Genomic DNA, 23,950 nt, shown 5'->3' on the forward strand with positions numbered 1-23,950 from the left:
ACCCAATGACATGGGGCATCCCTCCCAGGGCATAGAATCCACGCTTGACCCCAGTCAACATTTCAGGGGTTGGGAAATGGATGAACTCATCCAGGTGAAGCAACATGGCCTCTAAGAAATCATGCAGCACACGGCAGAACATGCTCTGGGACATGCCACCAACATGAGCTATGGTATTTTGAAAGGTACCCGTGGCAAGAAAATGTAGGGCTGCCATTACCTTCAGCTTGGGTGTCAGTGCCGTAGGATACCTGTGCAGTGGTTGCAGGTGTGGTGCCAGCCTCGCCGTCAACTCCTCAATCAACGGTTGGGGGAAGCGGTAGCACCGGATACAGTCATTCTCCCGCATGTCAGCCAAGTCCGGAATTGCTCGGGGAAGAGGCGGCGCTCTGCAGTAATTTGGAAGTGACAAGGAAGAGTGACTGCACTACAACAACAATTTTTTGGTGCTGAGCACATGTTAATCTGTCAATACACATATGCGACATACGGAGTCAGGTATGTGCCACATGCCCTGGACACGTATGGCTGCCAGGTGACACTCCTACCAAGACCCAGCTACACACAGAGATTGTAAACCTCCACATGCCATGGGATTAGCTGTGTCCCAGTGTAAGTGAACAGCCAGACGCAACACAGGAGTGACATACATCAACACATCATCAGAAGTAGGCTGTCGATTTCAGAGACTGGTAGCGGAACACTAGAGCCACAGGTCACATGACCTTACACTAGGACAGCCCACACACCTTGCCAATAAGGTGTACATGTAATGACTCACCACACATTCATAGAAAGGATGCAGACATGTCCTTGTTACGCTACTCCGTGTCCCATGCATACATACGCACCTCACATCCGATACCACATGTGGCCTGGTGTGCATAACAGTGTGCCATGTCCATCTACACACAGACACATGTTGGTTGCTGCAACAGCTGATGCTTTTGAGGGAGCACCAGCATCAAGCTAATGGGGACACCCCACACATACATGACATAGTCACATCGTGCACCGTGGGTAGTGACATGTCTGGTGTGGTAACCCCTGTAGTGGGCATCAGGGGACACTTGCGTGTGTTGTTGACTGTGCCATGCCAGTGACGCTATCCCAAGTGTGCAGTACCACATGCACACATGTCAAAGGAGTTAAGGGCATGCCTGGCACACATTGCACCGTCACACATAACATCTGTACACATCTCATCATACATCTGTTGCCTTCTCGACTCAGGAGTAATGTGCCACATCACAGCCTTTCACACCTGTGCCCCACACATGTAGTACTGCCCAGACAATGCCTTGATGTCCATCCATGGACAAGTATGTCAGCCCTATTCCTTCCGGTGTGCTGCCTGTCACCACTGTGATGTGTGAAAGGCACCGTACATTCGCTCAGAGGGCCTGTGTACGTTCCCTATCACTATGGGAGTGCTGCCGTATGTGTACCCATAGTGATAGTGAGCGTACGCACGCGTGTACGGTCCGTATCACTATGGGTACACATACGCGAGAACACCCATAGTGAAAGTGAGCGTACACACGCGTGTACGGTCCGTACCACTATGGGTACACATACGCGAGAACACCCATAGTGAAATTGAGCGTACGCACGCGTGTACAGTCCGTACCACTATGGGTACCCATGCGCGAGAACACCCATAGTGAAAGTGAGCGTACGCATGTGTGTACGGTCCGTACCACTATGGGTACACATACGCGAGAACACCCATAGTGAAAGTGAGCGTACAGGCGTGTGTACGGTCTGTACCACTATGGGTACACATACGCGTGAACACCCATAGTGATACAGACCGTACACACGCCTGTACGCTCACTATCACTATGGGTGTTCTCGCGTATGCGTACTCATAGTGGTACGGACCGTACACACGCCTGTACGCTCACTATCACTATGGGTGTTCTCGCGTATGCGTACTCATAGTGGTACAGACCGTACACGCGTGCGTACGCTCACTATCACTATGGGTACGCATACGCGAGCACACCCATAGTGATACGGACCGTACACACGCCTGTACGGGCCGTTGCTATACATTTGTGGTGCCCTGGGGCCCCGGTACGCACCGTACCTGTGTGTGAAACTCCAAATTACATAGGGGACACATGAGGGACAACTATAAAGGCCTACATGCATGCTGGTTGTCATGGAGACCAAGTTTAAAGTTTGAATTTTTTTCAGCAGGTGCACAGCAGTAGTCAGTTTGAATGAATCTACTTTGTTGCAATGTGGTTCTGGAGTTGACATCATGCTCAAGAAAAAAACACAATAAGAACCCACTGACTGTGCTAGGTTTGAAGGGATTGGAGGAAACATAGGATGCAAATGTAAGTGACCAATCACTCTGTACTCCTGTGCATGAAACAGGCCAGCAAGGCAGATATAAGGCAGCCAGGTCCCATGAGGGAGCACTTGCCTGCACATCTTTGGATTCGACGACCCAGCTGCTGCTACTGATTCCCTGGAACCATGTCAAGGTCTGTGGAGAGGTCACAGCCTTTCACCCTGGAGGAGAACCTGGCTTTGCTGGATGTGATCCTCCCACAGTACCCCCTGCTGTATGGGCGACCAGGGTGTCAGGTGAGTGCAGAGTCTACTAGCACAGACTGTGTCCCTTGTTTGTGACTGTGACTTCTGGCATTGTGTCCAGGTGTGGCACACATGCTATGTACTGTAGGGGGGGTCCCAGGGGGGGGGAATGCCTGATGTCTCCCAGCCAGTGCATGCTGTGGTGCATGTCTGCCGTCCTCACTTGCATTGTGTTTACTGTGACAATCACTGCATGGTGCATGCCACATTCTGCCTGTCTTGTCCTCCTGGGAATGTAGCCTCTACAGTCCTCATTTTATTATGTGGTCAGCCCAGTGTGACAGGTGACTGTACCCACAGATGTGTGTTAGTTCTGTGTACCTGTGCTGAGAGTGTCCACATGATGTGTTCGTACCCTGGACATCGGTGTGTGTGTAAGTCCCCTGTCATGTGGGTGGGTGCATATGTGGAGTGTGGCACCCGGGCTGCATGAGGGATGGATATACCCTGCCCATGTGATGTGTGCAGGGAGCAGTGCTGTGTGTCTGATGTGCAGAGCCAGCCCCACACCTGTGAGGCCCCCCCGTCTAGTGGCACATGTGCAGAGTGAGGTTTGTCGCTGCATTTGGCAATGGCAGGTGAATGTCCTGTGCCTGTGTGTGTCTGTGTACTCTGCTGCGGTAGCGTTAGTGGCCTGTGGCATGTGACTGCTTAGAGGTGCTGCACATTATCCTGGTGTAGCTTGTGATGCACAGTGTGAGCCTGGATCATTGATTGTGTCGTTGCCCTCATTCCACCTGTGTACTTTCAATGGCACGTACTGCTTTTGCCCTTCCCCAGAGGATCATGTCCCTATGACAAAGGTGCAATGCGTTGGATGCATACTATGCCTTGTTGTAAACAGTAAATTTGTTCTAATATGTCTCTCTGTGACATGTGCCTGGTGTATTGATGTAGTGTCACTTGTTCTTCCTCACAGGTAGGCGCCTCTGCCAAGAAGCAGATATGGATGAACGCCGTCAGTGCCGTGAGGAGGACGGATGGTCGCAAGCGGCACCTGGCCCAGGTGAGGAAACGCTGGCAGGATATCCGGTGCTGGACGCGGAGGATCGCACGGGTCCTGCTGGGGGACTCACCTGAGACCCATAAGAACCGCGGGCGCCGCCGTCTGACCCACATCCACAAGTGTGTGCTGGCGGTGGTATTTCCAGACTTGGACAGGCGCTTACAGGAGAAGCAGCAGCAGGAAGGGGGTAGGTACTAGGGGTGGGCGGAATTGGCGGAAGGCACTTCTGCCAATTCTCGCGAGAATGCACGCAATTTCCGCGATCACGCGATATTTCCGTGATCGCGGAAATTGGTGCTTCCGGCCTGCCGCTGCCGCCTGCTACAGTTTGTGTACGTTGCCAGCCACGGCGCCGACGTCCCTGGGGTCCCTCGAGTCAGCTGTCCATCGTAGTGGGGGAAAGGGCGGAAGACGTTGCCCACCGCTGGTGTGTGGGGCGGGGCTTCCAATGCAGTTCACATGCCGTGGGCCAGAGACGCCGCGGGCCAGAGACCGATCAGAGCAGCAGACGAGGAGACAGAACCTCCTGGTGTCAGGAACTACACGGGGATTGCGCTCGATAAAGTCATGGCTGCACAGAGCTTCATCAAGGACAGGTAAGGACCACAGCTAATTTTTGACGGTAGATATGGGGAGAAAAGCACACCTGCCCAGCCTCGACCTAGCTCCCGAATGTTTTGTGCTGATTAAAGCGTTACTGAATTTGAGCTTCCACTCGGGCCCCTGCTTTATTTATATCTGTAAGTGCTTGGCCAGGAAACAATTTCCGTTCCCTCCCGGAAATTGCGACAATTCGGCATTTCCACGTTCCGGTCGGAACGCGGAAATGTCGAATTGTCGCAATTTCCGGGAGCAGAACGGAAATTGTCGCCCACCCCTAGTAGGTACATGTGTGTTTGTTGTGTGTCACCAGCATTTGTAAGTGCACAGTTGCATGGATACACTGCCAGGGTTTAAAGGTGCTGTGCAGATCCAGTTACCCACAGTATAGCGGTGCTCTCCTGCCTCCCTTCCCTTCCTTGCATTGTGTTCCCTGGTCTGTGTGTAGTCACTCCTTCACAAGGTAATGTAGGCTGGCGCTTTCTCCACGTGAACTATGCCTGTAGCATCATGTGTGGGGGTGGTGTGTAACAGGTTTTGGGACCTTGCCTGTGCCCTGTCCAGTTCAGTACATGTGGGTTCCATGTCAGTTGGCACTGATGCTGAGTCCAGACATGGGAGTTAGTCTCTCAAGTGTCATGCCTTACAGCATGCTTGTCCTATGTTGTGGCCTGTGACATGATGTGCATGAGTGTGCGATACGCATAGTGCAGGGATGGTGGCGTGTGTTGCAGTCATTCCCATTCAGGACCATGGAGTTGTGTGGCCACTACTGTCCCCTGGGGCATATTTTCCTAGGTGTCATGTGTGTCATCACAAAACGTGGACACTCTCAGTGTCTACAGCATAGGTTGTGCTCTGTGCCATTGTCCCCTGGCACCATGTATATTGACGTAAAATGTAGTACAAGTGTCCACTGTACAGCCTGACCTGATTTTTCTTGTTCATACTCACGGTGGCCAGTGCCTGTGTGTCTTGTTACAATCATCTGGTGATGACCATTTGTACATGATTATTTGGACAGGCGCACCTTGGGTATTTGGCGTCCAATCTTGCATTTATGCAGCCCCTGTGTATTTCACCCAGACTAAGAGATGTAAGTGCCACCTGTGTCTCAACAAATTGTCTCATGTAGGGGGTGGTTGGTGCGGGCAAAGCCTACATGTCAAAACCTGAAATCTCCTTGCTAGGTCTGGCCAGTGTGTGATGTTTGTCTGGACATACACTCAAGGTGCAGTGAGCCAGTCATGTTGGGCATGTTTTCAGTATTACCTATGCAGCATGTGCCTCAAGTTCATGGATATGGTCCCTGCTCATCCCTATTTTCGGCAACGCTGTGTGGTGCAGATGCAGTGCTGGATTGTCCCCAGGGCCTGGCTCCTATGTCAAACTCCATTTCATGTCATTTGCTATTGTGTCATGCTCTCCATGGATTTTCAGTGGCATGGTGGGTCAACCAACTGTGTGTTGCATGCCCTACATCTGTACCTTGTTTTGTAGATGTTACTGATCTTTCTTTTCAGGCTATGCACTGTAACCTATGTAGATTGGACTCATGTGACATAGGTATACAGGTGTGTGATTAATTGCTGTCTCTTCAGCTTGCCGACAGCATCGTCGGGGACACGGAGGGAGACATGAGCACAGACGGAGCGGAGGGACCGAGCACCAGTGCCAGCGTTGACATCGTGGCTGGCACATTGACTGGAACTGAGGCGGAGGAGAGTGAGGCCGAGGACCTGTCCACTGGCACGACTGAATATGAAGCTGACGGGTCCGAGGATAATCTCTCCGAGTGGGCGGAGGCTGCACCAGCAGCTGACAGAGGTACAATATCTCCCCCCGCCCCCTCCATTGCCATCAGCCACCTCCCACTTGCTCGTGTCCCTTCCCAGCGTGCCCGGTCACCACATGTCTCCTTCCTGCCAGGCACCGCACCCCGTGCCCCTGTCTCCACTGCTGCCGCCAATGCCGAGTCTGTGGACATCCAGCGGCAGTTGCAGGTTGGTCAGGCTGCGATGCTTAATGTCCTCCATGGCCACAGCCAAGTGCTGAACAACATGGAGGCATACTTGGAGGGCATTTTTTCATCGCAGGCTGACCAACGCAACTTGCTGAGATCCATTGACTCGACACTGACTGCAGCAGTGGGTCTCCTGCAGCGCTACATCCAACCCCCTACCCCTGACCCATCCACACTTCCCACTCCCATGCCTGTCCCACGTACACCCAGACGTCAGCATGCACCCACCACAACAGACAAAGGCACCACACCAGCAGGGAAGGTCATACGCACACATCTTGGCACGCACACACAGGGTGAAGTAGGCACACCCACTGGGTCGGGGGGCAAACGTAAGTCACGCAGCCAGAGTGGGAGTCCGCATTCCACCAAATCCACTCCCTCCAAATCCCCTCCCCTCAGCTCTCCTGGCCACATATATGGCAAAGACTCCTTCATGGCCGCTCTGTCCCTGAGCCCCACTGTGACACCACCCCGCAAACGGTCAAGGGAGTCCCCGGTCAGAGTGGTTGAGTCCCCCCCTGTCCACACCCTCCCCCAGTGGCGCTGCGACCCATCCCTCCGCCCCCCCCTCCTTGGGGCCTGTGGTTCCTTCGGGTGCAGGGGAGTCACTGGAGGACCTTGCTAAGGTGTGCAGCGCCATCCTGGCCTCCGCCTTTGGCCCTGCCCCACCCCCTGTGGTGGAGTCCTCCATCCCTGCACCCACGACGCCTACCCTTCGCCCTCATGTCCCTGCGGTGCCTGGTCCTTCCCCCCCACATGATGCCCTCCCCGCTCTGGAAGACGAAGGAGTCTGACTGTTCAGGCAAGCTAGGGGACACGCGTCCCACTGTGTCCCCCACCTGGATCGGAACTTTGGATTGCCCTATGGGCATTGTACTTTTTGAATTGTCAAGGGACAAACATATTTTTGGATGCTGATTAAAGCAATTTATTTTTCCTTCGTACACTACTGTCTGTCTGGTATTGCTGTTGGTCGACCTGCCCCATTATTTTGGGTGGTGATTATGTGTTGGGTGTGTGGGAATTGTCGTCTTGTGCTGGTCATAGGGTGGATCCTGGTATCTGTGTGCCATCACAAGCTGTTGGCTACATAACTTTGTTCATGTAAGCAGTTACTGCATGGTGACATCGTCCCAAGGTGTGTTCCTTCCTCTGTGTAACCTGACTTCTTCCCTGCAGGGTCTTTCCAATATGTGGTGCTGAGCTGTGTCTACATTGGCTGGGTGTGTGACGGACTCGTTAGACTTGGCCCATGCATGCTGAGCGATGTCTCCACCTGCATCATTCGTGGCGTCCTTGGTGGTCACTGTACTTGTGTATGTAGACTGTTGCCATGACTTCATGTGTACATGTATTCTTTTAGGCGCTATGCATATGTATACTTCCAGCCTCGCACACATGTAGTACATGTACTGCAGGATCTTTGTGCACCTGACTGACATTTGTGGGCGTGGGATCTGTGGGTACTCCACCCTTTTCTTTGCTGGGGCACTGCTGTGAGTGTTAGGCACCCACCCCTCCTGTGTCTGGGCACTGCTGGGAGTGATAGGCACACACCCCTCCTGTGTCTGGGCACTGCTGGGAGTGATAGGCACACACCCCTCCTGTGTCTGGGCACTGCTGGGAGGACTCTGCACACACCCCTCCTGTGTCTGGGCACTGCTGGGAGGACTCTGCACACACCCCTCCTGTGTCTGGGCACTGCTGTGAGTGTTAGGCACCCACCCCTCTTATGTCTGGGCACTGCTGGGAGGACTCTGCACCCACCCCTCCTGTGTCTGGGCACTGCTGGGAGGACTCTGCACACACCCCTCCTAGTTCAGGATATGTACGCTTAGAACATACACGGGTGTGGGTTCGCTCCATGCATACGAGGTGGGGGTAGGGTCCGTACATACACGGTTGGGGTGGGGGTATGCTCCATACGTACGCGGGTGAGGGTACGGGTCGTACTTACACTGTTGGGGTGGGGGGTACCATCCATACATACGCGGGTGAGGGTACGGGTCGTACTTACACTGTTGGGGTGGGGGTACGCTCCATACGTACGCGGGTGAGGGTACGGGTCGTACTTACACGGTTGGGGTGGGGGTACGGTCCGTACATACACTGTTGGGGTGGGGGTATGCTCCATACGTACGCGGGTGAGGGTACGGGTCGTACTTACACGGTTGGGGTGGGGGTACGGTCCGTACATACACTGTTGGGGTGGGGGTACGCTCCATACGTACGCGGGTGAGGGTACGGGTCGTACTTACACTGTTGGGATGAGGGGTACGATCCATACGTACGCGGGTGAGGGTACAGGTCGTACTTACACTGTTGGGGTGGGGGTACGCTCCATATGTACGCGGGTGAGGGTACGGGTCGTACTTACACTGTTGGGGTGGGGGTACGCTCCATACGTACACGGGTGAGGGTACGGGTCGTACTTACACGGTTGGGGTGGGGGTACGGTCCATACATACACTGTTGGGGTGGGGGTATGCTCCATACGTACACGGGTGAGGGTACGGGTCGTACTTACACGGTTGGGGTGGGGGTACGGTCCGTACATACACTGTTGGGGTGGGGGTACGCTCCATACGTACGCGGGTGAGGGTACGGGTCGTACTTACACTGTTGGGGTGGGGGTACGATCCATACATACGCGGGTGAGGGTACGGGTCATACTTACACTGTTGGGGTGGGGGTACGCTCCATACGTATGCGGGTGAGGGTACGGGTTGTACTTACACTGTTGGGGTTGGGGGTACGCTCCACACGTCCGCGGGTGTGGGTACGGGTCGTACTTACACTGTTGGGGTTGGGGGTACGCTCCATACGTACGCGGGTGAGGGTACGGGTCGTACTTACACTGTTGGGGTTGGGGGTACGCTCCATACGTCCGCGGGTGTGGGTACGGGTCGTACTTACACTGTTGGGGTGGGGGTACGCTCCATATGTACGCGGGTGAGGGTACGGGTCGAACTTACACTGTTGGGGTTGGGGGTACGCTCCATGCATACGGGGTGGGGGTACGGTCCGTACATATCCGTCCCCATGCTATGTGATGCTTGTGCGGGCCGTACCCAGGCCTTTGCCACGTGGGTACAGCCGTCCCGCCATTGTTGGGATGACGTAGGTGTGGGCGTGGTACGACTCGCACCCACGCTCTTAAGGTGTGGGTACGGGACGTACCTGTATTGTTGTGTTGCCGGTTCGCGTCGTCAAGCACTTCCATTGTGGCGGACGCTGGCTTTGCTGGACACGCCCCCACCCCCTCGTAGTGACCAGGGCCTGGGGGTCAGGTATGTCCAGGGCATGTGTGCTGTGTGACTTTGGTGGGGGTTTTGTGGCCTGCCCCTGGTCATGCCCCCTCCCTTTCCCCCCTCCCTTTGTTGTTCTGACCTTCTGCGGCGTCTGCGTCGTAACCTGTAGAGGAGGTCGACTGCTATGAGGGCCGGGATGACACGTAGGTTCGGGTCCATGTCTGTCCGTCGCGTGCAGGTACTCCTTGTTCGCGTCGTCCTGATTTCCCGGCAGTTTTTGGCTGCCGGAAAATATTCACCGTGCGGGATGACGTCGGTGCGAATCGTAATTCCTGGTTCGTGAATGGCAGGCTGCGTGCATCCCGACGTCACGTCGGCGCTTTCCCGGATCACATTTGTATGTTTATTTTCGTCGGTCGGGGTTTTGTACGATTCGTACGGAAATGGTATTTCCGTGCGAATCGTAATTCCATGTTTGTATATTTTTTCGAACGGGTACGCATCGTACGGAGAATATGCTCCGTCCGACGGTTCGTACCCGGTTTTTACAGGATCGTGATCGGCACCTAAGGCTTTTAACCACTCTCTTTTTAATACACGATAACAGGATATCTTAACTTGTTTAGACTCCTTAGCCTCTGGTGGAGAGACTATAAGTTCTTTTAACTCTATTGCCCAGTCAGTTGCTAGCTTGTTACCAGCTGCTGCAGTTGATCCTCCTTCAAACCACCCGAAAAGGTTTGACGCTGAGTGTGCTCGGGCCCTCTTCCTCTAGAAGAAGGTTCTAAAACAGAACCCTCGAGACAGAGTTTGGATGGCAAACTGCTGCAGTAATTATAAGGGGGCCCTCAAGGAATGGAAGCAATTGCTACAAAGACAAGAATGAGACAAGTTAAATCAAGCGAGCGAGCAGCTGGATTGTTTTCTCTTTTGGCAAGTCATAAATAGATGCTGTTTTTCAGAGCTATTAAGACCTGCAATATGTCATCACATTACCAGAACAATGGGTCGCCCACTATGAAGGAGTTCATAACTTCGGATAAAGTGAGTGAAACTCCAATGAGATAGAATTCTGCCAGTCCGATACTCCTGTCACCTTTTTCCTGGATGAAGTACGACTCGGCATTGAGGGATTGTCCCAGAATAAGGCCACAGGTCCCGATGGGATTCCTCCAGACTTTATTCAGAACAACATTGATGGATGTGCCTCGGTTTTGACTAGGGTGTGTGTTAAACGCAGTAGTGAGGTATAGGATGCCACCCTCTTGGTCAATTGCTACAATCACCCGGATTGAAGAAGGGGGACAGGGACAATCCCCACTGTTATCTCCCTATATCCCTCATTGATTCTACAGTTAAGGTCCTGGGTAGGGTTATATGAAATAGGCTCTCTGCTTGGGCTGACACAAATCAAATTATATCTGATGTGCAATAGGGTTTCCGCACAGGAAAATCAATGCCTAAACCGTTATCTTTTCATTTCTAAATATACGGTTGCCCACCCATAGCCCTTTCTTTGGGCTTTATGGATCTCACCTCCACTTTTGACTGGTTGAACCATACAAAATTGTGGGCTTTACTTGGTTCCCTGGGTGTTGAGCCCACTATTGTAAATTATTAATAATGCTCCATGCCCATACTATAGCTGCAGTCAGGTACTCTTACGGAGCAGGCCCTACTGATAATTTTAAATGTACTAGGGGGTTCGCCAAGGGTGTATTTTATCCCTTTTCAGTGGGCAGGAAAGCAGTACCAATTTTATTATACGCAGACAATGCAGTACTGATGTCATGTTCACAGATGGGCCTACAGGCATAGATTAATGGTTTTGTTTCCTTTATGACTGAGCTGGACCTGTTGGCCAACTTCAAAAAATCATATGTTATGGAAGTTGGCCCTCAGGTGACCCAATCTAAGACTTTCAAGGCAGGAGCCCATATTTTAGCTAGGGTCCTGTATTTCCCTTATTTGGGAATTTTATTTGATGAAAAATTAAATTGGAAACATCTGATGGAGGGGGAGTTAGGAGACATGATTAAATCAATGGGAGCCATTGCTAACTATGCTCACAGATTAAGCACCTGGTCTCCGGGAGTGATTTTAAAGCTTTACCAATCCTTCTGCATTTCCAAGGTCTTGTACAGAAGTGAGGTCCGGGGGTATACTGCGGCTAACAAACTAAAGGCCGCACAAAACAAGTTTCTGAGATGAATGCTGAAAGTCCCCCAGGGTACCCCCTCGTGTTCTGTTCTTGAAGAATTAGGAGTTAACTACATAACTGACCTGGTGGCAACAAAGCCTTTGCTGTGTTGGGTGAAGATTAGGTTTAGTGATGAGGCAGAATTTAATCATCTGATCATTTCAGACTGTATCACAAGACCACACACTCAAAATCGCCTGGTTATAGTATGTTAAAGAGTCGCTCACGACCCTAGGAAGGGCAGATATCTTTATTGAATATGATACAGTGAAGCCCAAGGAGTAGATTGAGTTCTTTTTTAAATATGCTATGGCTCTCCGTGAAGACAATGAGTTTATCAAACCGGTGGTGAGAGGGCATGTTCTTTTAAAATCAGTTTTAACCAGCTTCATCACTGTCTGGCATCTCCGGCTGGCTTTGTTTTACACACAAAGGAGAGAGGTCCCTGTGGTTAAGACGATAGGTCTCCACAGGATACCCTACATGTTGTCCTCTTAAGTAAATATTTTACTCACCCAAGTAGATTTTTTCTAAAGCCCTTGCGGTGGCAGTCCTTCTGTATGCGAGTTTCTCCCTGCCAAATTAGGATGGCGGGGGGAATCTAACCGCGGCCGTAGCGGTCGCAAAGACTGTCCGCCTCAGAGCCGCCACAGGCAATCCTTAGGATTGCCTGGCGGAGCGGTCTTCACTGTAAAATGGCAGTGGTGCCTAGCAGGCACTGTCCGCCAAATTCCGATGATGGCTGGAGACAGCCTTTCCATGGCAGTGGAACTGCCATGAAAAAAGGCTGGTGGGGATTGGTGACAGGGACCCTCACCTTCCCACATGTGTAGGGGGAAGGTGAGGGTGCACTGGGGGGGTACCATGGCATTTCACAGCACCGCGTGGCAGGCACTGTGTGGTGCCTTCCACATAGTGCTGTGGAATGCATAACCCGGTATTTACGCATCACAGCGGGTGCTGCTTGCAGCATCTGCCGCAATGTTAATGCATCCCCCATGGTGACAAACGCATCCTGATTGTGGTATGGGACCGCCGCATGTATGGCGGACGGTCCGGAGATCGTGTTATTCGGCAAAGCCAATGAGATAAGGTCGGTTGACTGGTGGCCTTCGGAACTAGGTCAAGCCCCTGCACCTAAACAGGTGGTAAAAAATCTTGGAGTGAAAATAGATCAATCACTATCCATGAAAAATCAAGTTAAAGCCACATGTAGCACCTGTTTTGGCACAAAGTTTTCCCTTGGCTCCCGGACACTTCCAGAAAAACCCTCATCCAGCCTCTTATTACCAGTCTGTAAAGTCAAGAAGAAATTTCCCTTTCGATACACATACAGAATGATCCACACCTTTTGGACTCTCATTGCGTCTTCACTCATACTTAGTATGTGGTCACATGGAAATTTGAGTCTATGATATTTAAAAAAACATATTGGTTACATTGTTGGTCGAGAAATTAGCAGCTTCAATCAAAAAGCATGACATTAATAAGATTACAGAAGCATATTACAAAGTTGAAAATATTATTACAGCATTTCTTAAAAATTTCTCATGAAAAAACCCACATAAAAACATTTTCATGATACTCAATGCAATATTGTTCTCTAGTGACTTAATATACAATCAGAAATACTCCATGTAGTATAGAGAACATAAAAAAAAAATAGAAACATACAGCAAATTAAACACAAACTGGGAGAATACAATAGAACACATCTGTATTTTTAACCACTAATCTGTTTGGCTCCTTTCTCACTCTGCAGGGTATCGTTAAGGAATCAATATCCACTGTATCCTTCACGTCTCATCAGATTTAGTATATCTAAGTACATCGACTCATTTCGGTGTATTTCATTGATACCAACCACCTTTTTCAAGACAAGGAAAGCATTTTCTCCCAGTTTGTAAGAAATATATATATATATATATATATATATATATATATATATATATATATATATATATATATATATATATATATATATATATATATTACCGACTGGCGGTCGCCAGTAGGTAGTTATAGTTAGGACCACGTTTCCATAGGAAATCCGCAACATTCTATTTTGAATAACTTTGGCGCCGGTTGACGAATCCTCGCAAATTTTTCAAAATAGGTGGGGCGCTACGCTCCGCTCCTACCCTGAAAGTCTCGGGGGGATTTATCAAGCGGGGGCAGAGAAAAATGGGGGGTCCCAAAACGCGTTTTCCCCATGCATTTTCCCATAGGACCTTTAGTCAAAGGTACAGCCCGAACGGCTGAACAGAATTACTTGAAATTTGGCAGAGAGGTAGCCATAAGGTCAAGGAAGTGCCTTTTGCAGGTCTGGTGTAAATCTGTTCAGTATTCCCTGAGAAAATAGCATTTAAAAGCATATATATATCTATACGCGCGCAGGGTGCGCGCACCGTGCGAGCACCCTAACGTGCGCGAGCGTAATTCTGATTGGTGGTTACATGTTAGTCAATGTTCGAATCGGTCGAAATCAGGAAGTGTCGGCCGCCATTTTGTTTGTTTTCAGTGCGAGAGTGAAAAAGGAAGGTGGCGAACGTGAAAAGGGGGCAGGGTAGAGAGTTCCTGACCCCCTAGCCTTTGTCAGGGGGTCCCTGAAGAACCCCGAAGGCAAAAACAAAAAAATTAGTTTTTTTTTTAAATCGCGGGGGTGCGCGCACCGTGCGCGCACGGTGCAAAACCCCCCCAAAAAAAAAATACCGTGCGCGCAAATTTTTTTTTTTAAATTTTTTTAATACGTAGTTTATTGTAAAATAAATATATAAAAAAAATAATAATACATAAATCAATTAGCATTTAAAAAAACGTACAAATTCACTGAAAAAACCATAGGTTACACACACGTTATAGTTAGGAATTACCATTTAAAAAACCTTGCAAATTCACTTAAAAAACCATATGTTTCACACATGTTATAGTTAGGTCGATATTTCACTCGTAAAAAACCAATGAAATTCCCCCGTTATAGTTAGTTCAGATAACTATAACTTGCGCGCCCGCAATCCACTGCTCATGACGTCACATATTACATCACTCATGACATGGTCAGTGGCATCACTCATGACATCACTGATGACATCATCCTTGTGATAGAGTGGCGGTCGTGCGAGTTATAGTTATCTGAACTAACTATAACGGGGGAATTTCATATATATGTATATGTATATATATATATCTATATTACCTACTGGCAGTCGCCAGTAGGTAGTTATAGTTAGGACCTATTTTCCATAGGAAATCCGCAACATTCTATTTGGAATAACGTTGGCGCCGATTGACGAATCTTCGTAAAATTTTCCCAACTTTTGGCCAGCTCCGTTCCGCTCCTTTCCTGAAAATTTCATGGTGATTCAACAAGCGGGGGCGAGAAAAAAGGGGGACCCAAAACATGTTTTCCCCATAGGACCTGTTGATGCAGCTACAGCCCGAACTACTGAACGGAATTACACCAAATTTGGCAAAGAGGTAGTCCTCAGTTCAGACTCATGCCTTTTTCTTAAATGGTGTAAATCCGTTCAGTAGTTCCTGAGAAAATCAGAGTTAAAAAGATAGCTATATCTGGGCGGAGCCTAACCACACATCTCATCGTGAGACCTGATTGGCTGTCATTACTTCATCCAAGAAGTGTTGGCAGCCATCTTGGGACCAATATACATGATAGCACCTCATTAAAAAGCATTGCAGTTAATAGAAGGTTTTAAGACTTTAGTTACATTATAAATCATTTGCTGATGGTACCATACTCATTTTAGGAATTGTGGTGTGTTCTAAGGTGATTTTACCATGTGAAAAAGCCTTCTGCTGTGATATCATGAATCATGTTTGAGAGAAAACGATTTTCTCATGCTTTTCCCACAGAGGTTTGGAAGGTGATCTATAAGCTAAACTGAGAGCATATTTTCTGTAAATGCACATTATCTTTCTCAGTCATGTGAGAATGAAGTCTGACATTCTCAGTAAAACGTGTACATCCAACAAGGGCAGAGACTTTCAGTTGATTCCTCTGTGTTCTACTGCAGCTTCCCAGAGTGTTCTAAAGAACAACTAGAACGCTAACAGTCCTACTTATGACAAACGTATTGCACACCTGAAGCCATCTTGATTGGAATAAAGTGGTAACTCTTAAAACATTTAATTTAAAAAGGAACAAAATGAGGGGGTTCATTTTGCCATAGAAATTATGATTAGTGCTGCAGAAAGAAAAATTAGGGCACATTTTGACTTCTCAAATCCTCTTCTATTTCATTAAAAAGTTATGACATGCAGACTGAAACAGGCACTTTGAATACAAGCAGCAGACTTCCCTGGTGAGCAATAGCTTTACTACAGTGATCTAATGAGCAACTAGAGTGCTAACATTCAGATTTATGGCAAATGTGTGACACATCTGAATGTCTTCTTGATGGAACCAAAGTAAAACACTGAAAGTATTTCCTACTGAGGAGACTGTAGTAAATGAGGAAATTAGGAAACTTCATAACAAATAAATCTCCCAAGATGGCCACCAGAGACAAAAGAGCCCACATGTAGCCCAAATATCACCCAGATGTAGCCCAAGTATAGCCCAATGACAGAATGTCCCAGAGTGTTCTAACGAACAACTAGAGCGCTAACAGTCTTACTTATGACAAATGTATGGCACACCTGAAGCCATCTTGATTGGAATAAAGTGGTAACACTTAAAACATTTAATTTACAAAGGAACAAAATGAGGGGGTCATTTTGCCATAGAAATTATGATTAGTGCTGCAGAAAGAAAAATTAGGGCACATTTTGACTTTTCAAATTCTCTTCTATTTCATAAAAAAATTCTGATATGCAGACTGAAACATGCACTTTGAATACCAGCAGCAGACTTCGCTGGTGAGTAGTAGCTTTACTACAGTGATCTAATGAGCAACTAGAGTGCTAACATTCAGAATTTTTGGCAAATGTGTGACACATCTGAATGCCTTCTTGATGGAACCAAAGTAAAAACCTGAAAGTATTTCCTACTGAGGAGACTGCTGTAAATGAGGAAATTAGGAAACTTCATAAAAAAAAAATCTCCCAAGATGGCCACCAGAGACAAAAGAGCCCAAATGTAGCCCAAATATCAACCAGATGTAGCCCAAGTATAGCCCAATGACAGAATGTCCCAGAGTGTTCTTAAGAACAACTAGAGCGCTTACTGTCTTACTTATGACAAAAGTATGGCACACCTGAAGCCATCTTGATTGGAATAAACTGGTAAAACTTAAACCATTTAATTTAAAAAAGAACACAATGAGAGGTTCATGTTGCCATATAAATTATGATTAGTGCTGAAGAAAGAAAAATTAGGGCACATTTTGAGTGACTTCTCAAATCCTCTTCTATTTCATTAAAAAATTCTGATATGCAGACTGAAACATGCACTTTTAATACCAGCAGCAGACTTCCGTGGTGAGCAGTAGCTTTACTACAGTGATCTAATGAACAACTAGAGTGCTAACATTCAGAATTTATGGTAAATGTGTGACATATCTGAATACCTTCTAGATGGAGTCAAAGTAAAAAACTGAAAGCATTTCCTACTGAGGAGACTGCAGTAAATGAGGAAATTAGGAAACTTCATGAAAAATACATCTCCCAAGATGGCCACCAAAGACAAAAGAGCCCAAATGCATGTAGCCCACATGTAGCCCAATGACAGAAGTGTGCATAACACTTATTTTTGTGTATTTGCAGTTTTATATAGTGCAGACCTGTCAGGTATTGGAGTGCTTTACATGAGCATTGGTTACATCACACAAGATCAAATTCATTTTGGTTGTAGACATGAGGAGATTAAGTGATTTGACCAGAATCACAGAATGTTGAGCTGAAGCAGAAACTCCAACCTGGTTCCCCAGTTGCAAAGTCTGCAGCTCTGGAAGTAACACCACATCCTCTCCCCTAAGTGCAACATTTAATCAAGTGGTCAACTGGATAAAAAAAAATTAAGATTACAAATAATTTAAAAGTTCTTTGTCGCTATTTGAAAACTCAGAAAATATGTCCTCATTTTAGTTTTTTAGAGCACTAACCATAATTTTGATGCAAATAAGACCCTCTCATATATGTAATTTCTAAAGGAAATGCTCTAGGTATTACAGTTTTGATTACATCAAGATGACATCAGGCGTTCCACACTTTTGTAATAAATATAGAATGCTAGCAATCTAGTTGTTCATTGGGATACTGTTGAGAGGCAGAGGCCAGGGGCACAGACTCTGAAAATTGAAGGCAGGTAGGAGAGTGCAGAGACAACAATTTGACCACACTGGGCAGGCAGGAAGGGCAGTGGCAGCACAACAGACTATGGAGGGCAGTGGAAAATGGGGCAGGGGCAACAAACCAACAATACAGGACTGGCAAGAGATGCTGTGGCAATATAATAGACTATTGTGGGCAGAAGGAAGAGGCAGTGGTAGTACAACCATACTTGCCAACAGACCCGTTTCAGCCAGGAAACGTCCAATGTTTTTAAGCTCATATGGGCTTTATTTGATCTGTCTCATGTCTACAATCTCCTCTTTTTCAATGTAACTCAAAGGGGGAAATCAATACCCCAGTTTTTTTTCAAAATCTCCCTCTTACCAAGTTCAAAATGTTTGCAAGTATGGTACATTGGATCATGGTAGGCAGGAGGAATTTGGGTAGGGACATGGACTCGGATAACAGAGGACAGGAGGGACATGGAGGGGTGCACCAAACTGACCCTACAGGGCAGGCATCAGGGTTTGCAGCAGCACAATACACCACACAGGGCATGCGGGACGGGAGTGCAGCAGAACAATCCATAGAAAACAATAGGGAGGGGACAGGACCATGCACATGGACAACAGAGAACAGAGGGAAAGAGGCAATGGTAGCTAGCTGACCATAATGGACAGCCAGGAGAGAAAGCTGCAGCACAACAGACCATAAAGGGCAGGAGGGACGGATCAGGGGCATTACAATGGAACAGACAAGCCAGGAGGGAGGGAATAGGGGTCTGCACATGGAAACAGAAGGCTGGGGGCAAGGGGGCAGGGCAGGAGCAGCAAGATGACCATGGAGGTCAGGCAGGATGGGCACTAGAAACAAGACACACCATGGAGAGCAACAGTGAGACTATGATGGCATACACACAGACCATGGAGGGAAGGTGGGAGGGGGTCAGGGGCAGCTAGCTGACCACACAGGGAAGGTGGGAGGGGCCATGGCAGCACACAAGACCATGCATGGCAAGTGGGAGGGTTAGTGGCAGCACAATGGCTATGATGGGCAAGAAGGAGGGTGCAGGGGCATGCACAAAGGACCATGGAGGATAGAAGGGAGGGTCAGGACCTGGGCACAGACAAGAGAGTTCAGGGGAAGGGGCCTCACAACAGACCGCGCGGGGCAGGCAGAAGGAGCATTTGCAGCACAGCAGACCAGGGAGGGCAGAAGGGTGTGGCAGTAAAATGGACCATGGAGGACAGGAGGAAGGGGATAGGGGCATGGCATGTGGACAGGCAGGGTGGAGGTGGCAGGGACAGGTTACAGTCATCTGACAATGCTAGGCAGGTGGGAGGGGAGTGGCAGCTCAACAGAACACTCAGAGTAGATAGGAGTGGCAGGTCCATGGAACATGGTGGGCAAATAGGATGGAGCAGGGGCATGCACAAAGACATCGGAGAGCAGGGGGAAGGAGAATAGGGGCAGCAAGCTAAGCACAGAGGCTAAGCAGGAGGTCAATGATGGGCCATAGAATTGGGCAATGGAGGGCAGGAGGAGTGGACTGGTACATCATGCTAAATGGAGGGCAGTGGCAGCACATCAGACCGTGCATGGCAGGAGGGAGGAGGCTAGTCCATGGATTCAGACAACAGAGGATAGGGAGGAGGTGGATGGGGCAGCAAGCTAACTATTCAGAGAAGGTGGGTATTAGGAACTTTATTGTTTTTAAAATGTGTGTCTGTGCGAACTACTTAAAATATGAACAAGTATGCAGCATAATCTCACTTTTATTCAGGAAGAAGAGGACGTTTGTGACTGTGACTCCGGGCTCAATTGGCAGAAACACCCCCTGACCCTCCACCCCCATCGCAAAATGTAATGCCTGTGAAAAGGGTAGGTGGATGCAGTGTTATATAGAACATAGTCCTGAGAACACGATTGAAGATGAAAACTAGATATAGTATATGGTATAAACTATGCACCAAAAAGTGTGATATGAGATGAACCGGGGCGTGATATATAATATGCAATACATTGTGCGCAATGACAGATTCATTGGAGAGCGCAAGATAGCAAAGACACTAGCGTGTGCTATGCGATATGCGCCTTGGAGTGTAATATGCACAGGGCAGTGTTGTGTAACCTAACTAGTCTCTAAAGTTGTAATATAAAATATGTGCTGGGAGTGTAACGTTGCATATGCACTGTGACAAAGATATGGATCTCAGATTGTAATATGTATGGCATAGCGCTGTGCGTTATAACATAGGCATCGAGGAAGGCACGTTAGATGGGGCAATATAACCCGTGCGAAGGCAAGTGTGGCATGACATATTCACGGGGTGGTGTTACAGTGCACATGGGCTAGAGAGTGTCATAGCATACGCTCTAGCTGGTGGAATACAACACAGAGGTGCGTGGCACTTGGCGGGCACTGGTGGGTGTAACACAGCATTGGGCTCAGCCAGGAGCACGCTGTGACTCTCAAGTGAGTTTCGTCTCCTTTCCAGAGAGTAAAATAAAAAGTATTACACATCCGACGGTGGATGTGTGTTTTATTAACCGTGAGGGGGGTTTCTTGCATAGATTGGTCGAATTTTTGTCGAATCCCCTTTGAATGGCTTGGTGTGCGTGTGTATTAAATGTGCCCGTCAATAACTACCCATGTTTGTATAAACATACGACAAGGGTGTCTGCTTGGAGAGTACCCACCGGCGGGGGCGGAGGGATTAGGCACGGTAGGGCGTCAGACACGTCAGAGCTTCACTAGCAGTGTAAATATATTCCACGTGGATTCGTTATATGCATAGTCGCCTTTTAATGAATATCACGCAAATCGTCATGGTGATAGGTACATACGGTTTGTCCAGCATGTCCTAGTTGTTTCTATGAATATATATATTTTTTAAATAATAAAAAACAAAGGACGGCCCGGGCATGGGGTCCCTGGGGCCATAAGTGGCCTGAGGAGGGGGGCAATGCAGCCCCCCTCCTAAAGAATAATAATAAAAAAAAGGCCATGACCCTTCTTAAAAAAATAAAATAAATAAAAGACCGGCATCGCACCGGAGGCCACGCCCCCTCCTTGCAGCACTCTGCAAATGCACCCCCTGGCCAGTTGTAAGTTGGGGAATTAATTCCCCTTCAATACTGAGGGTCCCTGAGGGCCAACTAGCCCAACAGGTATGTCCAGTATGCGCCAGGAAGCTGCGTTGCAGACAGGTGTTCTGAGGCCACGCCCCTTTTTACATCTCTATGCAACGCAGCGCTGTGGCGCTTACTGGAGGTACCTAGTGGGCTAGTTTGACCCTAGGGACCCTTAGGATTCAAGGGGACTTAATCTCTCAACTTAGAACGGCCACAGGGCGCGTTTACACAGTGGTGAAGGGAGGGGACGGGGCCTGAGGTGACGTGTGCAAACACGCCCCGTGGTGCGTTTTAAGTTTGGGAAATAATTCCCTTTCAATCCTGAGGGCCCCTGGGGGCTAACTTGCCCACCAGGTGCTTCCAGTAAGCGCCACTGAGCTGCGTTGCAGAGAGGTGGTCCAGGCCGTGCCACTTTTTACACCTCTCTGCAACGTAGCTCTGTGGCGCTTACTGGAGGTACCTAGTGGGCTAGTTGGACCCTAGGGATCCTCAGGATTTAAATGAACTTAATCTCCCAACTAAAAACGGCCACAGGGCGTGTTTATACAGTGGTGAAGGGAGGGGGCGGGGCCTGAGTTAACGTGTGCAAATACGCCCTGTGGCGCGTTTTAAGTTGGGGAAATAATTCCCCTTCAATCCTGAGGGACCCTGGGGGCCAACTAGCCCACCAGGTGCTTCCAGTAAGCGCCACTGCGCTGCGTTGCAGAGAGGTGGTCTAGGCCGTGCACCTTTTTTCATCTCTCTGCAACGCAGCTCTGTGGCGCTTACTGGAGGTACCTAGTTGTCTAGTTGGACCCTAGGGTCCCTCAGGATTCAAGGGGACTTAATCTCCCAACTTAAAACGGCCACAGGTCTTGTTTACACAGTGGGGAAGGGATGGGACGGGGCCTGAGGTGACGTGTGCAAACACACCCTGTGGCGCGTTTTAAGAGGTAGTTTTAATCCCCTGCCCTAATATATACTAGGGGCTTACAGAGTAGGTCATGCTAATCACAGGGGGACCCCAACGCATAGTGTTCCCTAGTGTATGTAGGTGTTTTCACTGTATTCTGAGTGTCTTTTAACATAGCACTGGCTCTAGGACTGGTTAGTCAGACTCAGTTACCACCAGTATCTGTCTGAAAAAGTTGAGGGTACAGGATGATTTTGCAACAAGGCTTCTTTCTGCTCTTCTGTTTGTTCTTTCTGCACGTTATCCTTCTTCCTGCACTTTTCTTCGTCTTTGAGGACTTCTGTTGCTTCTTTCTGCATTTCTTTTTTTTCTTTCTGTGCGTTTTTTCTTCTTTCTTCACATGTCCTAGTTAGAAATTAGCATTTAAAAAACCTTTGAAATTCACTGAAAAAACCATAGGTTTCAGGCACATTATAGTTAGGAATTAGCATTTAAAAAACTTTAAAAATTAACTGAAAAAACCATAGGTTTCAGGGGCGTTATAGTTAGCTAGACTTTTCACTCGTACAAAACCATTGAAATTCCCCCGTTATAGTTAGTTCAGCTAACTATAACTTGCGCGCCCGCAATGCACTGCTGATGACGTCACATATTACATCACTTATGACATGGTCAGTGACATCACTCATGACATCACTAAAGACATCATCCAGTGAATGTGTGTTTTTCTGAAAATTACATATGTTTTATACATGTATATCGCAAGGTCGATGGAAGAATAAATGGGTATATAAGTGTCTCTCTTTTTCTCTCTTCCTCTCTCTCTCAATCTTTCTTTCTCTCACTTCCTCTCTCTCTCTCTCTCTCTTCCTCTCTCTCACACTGTTTGTCTCTATTCCTCTCTCTCACACTGTTTCTTTCTCTCTTCCTTGTATCCCACTCTTTCTTTCTTTCTGTCTTTCTTTCTGTCTTTCTTTCTTTCTTTCTTTCTTTCTTTCTTTCTTTCTTTCTTTCTTTCTTTCTTTCTTTCTTAATATTTCTCTCTTCCTTTCTCACTCTTTGTCTCTCTCTCTTCATTTCTCTCACTCCTTCTTCCTCTCTCTCCCTCTCTCTCTCTTCCTCTCTCTCACACTGTTTCACTCTTTCTCTCTTCCTCGCTCTCGCTCTTTCTCTCTCTCTCCTCTCTTTCTCTCTCTCTCCTCTCTTTCTCTCTCTCTCTCTCTTCTCTCTCACACTGTTTCTCTCTTCCTTGTATCTCTCTTTCTCTCTCTCACTCTTTCTCTCTTTCTCTGTCTTCCTCTCTGTCTTCCTCTTTCTTTCTGTGTTCCTCTCTCTCTTTCTCTTTCACTCTCTCTCTTCCTCCCTCTCTCACTCTTTCTCTCTCTTCCTCTCTCTCACACTGTTTCTCTCTTTCTATCTTCCTTGTATCTCACTCTGCCTTTCTTTCTCTCTCCTTTGTTGGATGCATAACGCACCATCTTATTTTTTCTTTTTGTCTTGCAGGCTGTGATTCACAAATTGTCGAGGGATGACATGCCATGGCTGTACATAGTTTTATTTGTTGTCTTCTTGTAATAAAATATTTTACACACATAGTTTTATTTGTTGTTGTTTTGTTTTAATAAAATGTTTTATATGTAATTCCTTACATACCTAAGATTCTTATTTGTCCAACCTCACAAGCATCTTTTTTATTATAACTGCAACACCAGCCGATTTGTTAGGCTCCACATTTAAAAGCGCTCCTGTCACATTTGTTTGTGGGGGGTGAGTGGGGATGGCGGACAAGCAGCTGCTGCTGGAGGATGTCGGAGTACTGTTGGGTGTCTGACCTGCATCATCGTTGCCTCCATTGCATCTCTTCTCAGAGACCTGCAAACCGGTGGCCTGGCTCGTAAAAGTGCGGGCCCGAGAAGTCACACCGAAAGAGCTGTGAGCCCACCAGTGGTTCGCAGAGGGAGACTTGCAGGCTCAAGAAGGTTGTTGACGGTATGCTAGTGAT

This window comes from Triturus cristatus, chromosome 8 (assembly GCF_964204655.1).
Source record: "Triturus cristatus chromosome 8, aTriCri1.1, whole genome shotgun sequence".
In the NCBI taxonomy this organism is placed as follows: domain Eukaryota; kingdom Metazoa; phylum Chordata; class Amphibia; order Caudata; family Salamandridae; genus Triturus; species Triturus cristatus.